This window comes from Oncorhynchus tshawytscha, linkage group LG26, assembly GCF_018296145.1.
Source record: "Oncorhynchus tshawytscha isolate Ot180627B linkage group LG26, Otsh_v2.0, whole genome shotgun sequence".
NCBI lineage: Eukaryota > Metazoa > Chordata > Actinopteri > Salmoniformes > Salmonidae > Oncorhynchus > Oncorhynchus tshawytscha.
Window position 1 is genome coordinate 9,897,394 of NC_056454.1, and position 4,703 is coordinate 9,902,096.

The following is a 4,703-nucleotide window of genomic DNA, read 5'->3' on the forward strand; positions in this document are numbered from 1 at the left end:
GACAAACAGATGCATATCTGTATTCCCAGTCATGTGAAATCCATAGATAAGGGCCTAATGAACGTATTTCAATTGACTGATTTCTATATATGAACTGTAACTCAATAAAATCTTTGAAATTGTTGCATGTTGCATATTTTTGTTCAGTACACATTTGAGTGTATTGACTTACCTGTTTCACTGACGGCAGGGGTCTGGTTCTGGGAAGGTGTTGGAGTGCAGTGGTTCTTTTTGTTGACCTGCTTTGTACACTGGGTAACAAACAGTCATTTATACAGAAATTGCACACAAAGGGTATCAGTGTTTACCATCATACTGTATGTTATGAATAAAAAAAATATTTACAATTTGTATTTTTATGACATATGTACCTTTGGGTTGAGTCCACAGAGAGTGCTGAATCTTCCTCTCTTCTTTTCCTTTCTACCAGCTGTTGGAAGCCCAGAATTACCTACCTCGTCACTGCCAAGTGCATTGCGTGGATGACAACTGGGTCATGGAATAGTAGTGTCTAGTCTTCTTAACTGGGGGCTCATTTAACTATAAAGGAATACATTGTGTCTCAGTAACAAAATGACCAAACACCGCATCAATAGATTTTAGCCAAATAACCTGTAAGGGGACAATTCTAAATTCGGACCCATCATTAATAGGTATCTATTGACAAGATTAAACACTGACACTGTCTCCAACACATTTTGACCATGATGACAGTGTCCCAAAGGAGATGTTTAACAAGGTCCCTAGTAGCTATCTATAACCTTTCCCTGCTCTCATGCTGTGCGGCTTTTCACTCTTCCTCGTGGACCTGTGACATGCAGCCCTAACGGTGATCTCCTCTGTCAATGTATCTTTGTTAGATACTGTGTAGAAGATGCTAGCAAGCATAATTTAAGCAAGCTAACGAAAATACATACATTCTCAGTTAGATTCTGTCAACGTTACATAATTTTACAAAGTAACTAGCTGGCTACAGTTACTAGTTAAATTAGCTAGCTAGCTAATATGATTGTAGCTAGCTAACGTGATATATGTCACTGTCTTGGTACTCACCTTCATAGTTGTCTATGTAGCTTCCTACATACATTGTGGCATACAGCAGGTCAGCCACCAGGGGGAGACTCGTCGTGGCCTGGTGACAGACAGAGTATACATCATGAGGCGATGGCTCCATCTGCTGGACGTGCCAGGTCTCGACGGGCTCTCCGCCCAGGACTAACTGGGGCTGATTGGGGAGTTGGTGAGTAATCAAAGGCTGTACAAGCCCCATAAAGCTGCCAGAAGGGCAGCACACAGGAGAGGACTGGGGGAAAGAAGGTGACTTCCGTGTAGTTGGAGACGGTGCCCGAGCTAAGATGAGAGAGTTTGAGTTTATGTGCCCGACAGGATACAGCAAGACCCGGAGCCCAGAAGATGGTATCCCGGAGAGGGTCTCGGGGGGGAGACCTATCCTTTACTTTTGATTTATTATTTAATAAACACCATTGAAACCGAGCTAATCATACTCTGTCCGTGTCTGATCTGTGTAAACGTCTTGACCCAACCCCCTGGTCTGCCACAACATCTTGAACCTGTTTTCGTTCTTGCCTGCTGGAGTCTCGGAGGCTGATTTAACAATTCGATCATTAATATTAATTTGAGGCAAGTCCTGAAGACACCTAGCAACAAACTGCGACATCGTGGTAATAATGTTTTCATCATCGATAACAACTAGACTGACCTCCGTTCAATTGTATGCGTCACCGGAAATTGCCACACCAGTAGGAAGTATGCTTAGAACGTTCGGTCATGGAATATGCATAAGGGCTATTATTTGTTATTCTTATCTCTTACTTTTTTTTAGGTATTCTTCTTGAAACTGCATTGTTGGTTAAGGGCTTGTAAGTAAGCATTTCACTTTAAGGTCTACACCCGTTGTATTCGGCGCATGTGACAAATAACAATTGATTTGATTTGGAATAGTTATGTAAATAATGTTTTTCTGTTTTTTATTTCTAATAAATTAAAATAAAGGATCATGTTTTATTTAATCAATTTTATAATAAGGCTGTAACGTAACAAAAATAAAAAATCTAGGGGTTTGAATACTTTCCAAATGCACTGTAGCTTCCTCTCTTATTTCTTGTATTTTTTATGTTTATTATTAGTTATACTATTTGATATTGAATACTGTACTGTTGGGCAGGGCTTGCAAGTTAAGCATTTCATGGTACTTGTGCAGGTTACAAATCAAACTTGTGTTGTACATGCTGTACCCTGCCCCAGGTCCATCTGAAGCAGTGTTTCCCAACTCCAGTCCTCGAGTACTTGAGTACTTTGATGGTCTTGACTGGTCTCGAGAGGAAAGATGAGTACTCATTGTCCGAGACTGAGCCAAGACCTAGTAAAACTCTATCTGACACCGAGACAAGACCGAGACCCTCAGTTTGTGGTAGTACAACACTGGTTATGGTGTTCCTCAAGGTTCTATTCTAGGACCACTATTGTTTTCACTATATATGCTACCTCTTAAAAACACAATATCAACTTTCACTGCTATGCAGACTGCTACACAGCTGTTCAATTTCTTTGAAAAATGGTGAAGATCCAAAATTGCCTCAGACAAAAGGAAGTAAATAGCGTCAAATGTTTTACTTTTAAACTCTGACAAAATAGAGATGCTAGTTGTAGGTCCCAAGAAACAAAGAGATCTGCTGTGGATCTGACAATGAATATTTATGGTTGTACAGTCTTCTCAAATAAAAGTGAAGGACTCTGGAACCTAATCTATCATTTGACAAAAATATCAAACATGTCATTTCAAAAGCACCTTTTTTCCATCTTTGTAGCATTGTAAGAATCTGAAGCTTTATCAAAAAAAGTTTGCAGAAAAGCTACTCCATGCTTTTGTCACTTCAAGATTAGACTACTGCAATGCTCTACTCGGATAAGGCACTAAATAAACTTCAGCTAGTGCAAAATATGGCAGATAGAATCTCAAAATGTGATCATATTAGTCCAGTGATAGCCTCGGAACTGGGTTCTTGTTAAGGCTAGGGCTGATTTCAAGGTTTTACTGGTAACCTACAAAGCATTGCATGGACTTGCTCCTACATATCTCTCCGATTTGGTCATGCCATACATACAGTGCCTTCAGAAAGTATGCATATGCCTTGACTTTTCCCACATTTTGTTGTGTTACAGCCTGAATTTAAAATGGATTAAATTGAGATTTGAGTCACTGATCTACACACAAAATGCCATAAAGCCAAAGTGGAATGACATTTTTTGATATGGCAAGTCTAAATAAGTTCAGGAGTAAAAATGGGCATAACATGTCACATAATAAATTGCATGGACTCTGTTTGCAAAAAAAGTGTTTAATATGATTTTTAAGTGACCCTATCTCTGTACCCCATGCTCCTTTGCATGCTTTGCATGCCTCTTTGCACCACTGTATCTCTACTTGCACATTCATCTTCTGCACATCAATCACTCTAGTGTCTAATTGGTATATTGTAATTACTTCACCACCATGGCCTATTTATTGCCTTATCTCCCTTATCTTACCTCATTTGCACACATTGTATAAAGACTTTCTTCAACTGTATTATTGACTGTATGTTTTGTTTATTGCATATGTAACTCTGTGTTGTTGTATGTGTCGAACTGCTTTGCTTTATTCTTGACCAAGTCACAGTTGTAAATGAGAACTTGTTCTCAACTTGCCTACTTGGCTAAATAAAAGTGAAATATATATATTTTTTTAAACACTGCCCATAAAATCAATTATTTACAAGGTCCTTCAGTCGAGCAGTGAATTTCAAGCGCCATCCAACCATATAGGTTTTACAATGGTTCACAAAGAAGGGCACCTTTAGGTAAAACAATAAGATGCAGACATTGAATATCCCTTTGGGCATAGTACAGTTATTAATTACTTTGGATGGTGTTTCAATATACCCAGACAATACAAAGAAATAGACGTCCTTCCTAACTCAGTTTCCGGATAGGAGATAACTGAGGATGGATCAAAAACATTGTAGTTGCTACACAATACTAACATAAATGACAGAGTGAAAAGAAGGAAGCCTTTACAGAACATGCATCCTGTTTGCAATAACTCAACAAATGAATCATGAAAAAGATAAAGCAAAGAAATTATATTTTTGTCCTGAATATAAAGTGTCTCAGATTTACATTTACAGTGCATTCGGAAAGTATTCAGACCCCTAGACTTTTTCCACATTTGTAGTGTTACAGTCTTATTCTAAAATGTATTAAATTAAATCCTCCTCAATCTACAAACAATACCACAGGTTTTTAGACATTTTTACATAAGGTATTTATGTTTTTTATTTTGAATAACTATCTACATAAAGTATTCAGACCCTTTTGCTATGAGATTCGAAATTGAGCTCAGGTGCATCCTGTTTCCATTGATCATCCTTGAGAGGTTTATACAACTTGATTGGAATTCACCTGTTGTAAATTGATTGGACATTGATTTAGAAAGGCAACCACCTGTCTATATAAGGTCCGGCAGTTGACAGTGCATGTCAGAGCAAAAACCAAGCCATGAGGTCGAAGGAATTGTCCATAGAGCTCCAAGACAGGATTGTGTTGAGGCACAAATCTGGGGAAGGGTAGCAAATAATTTCAGTATAGAGATCCTTGATGAAAACCTGCTCCAGAGTGCTCTGGACCTCAGACTGGGGTGAAGG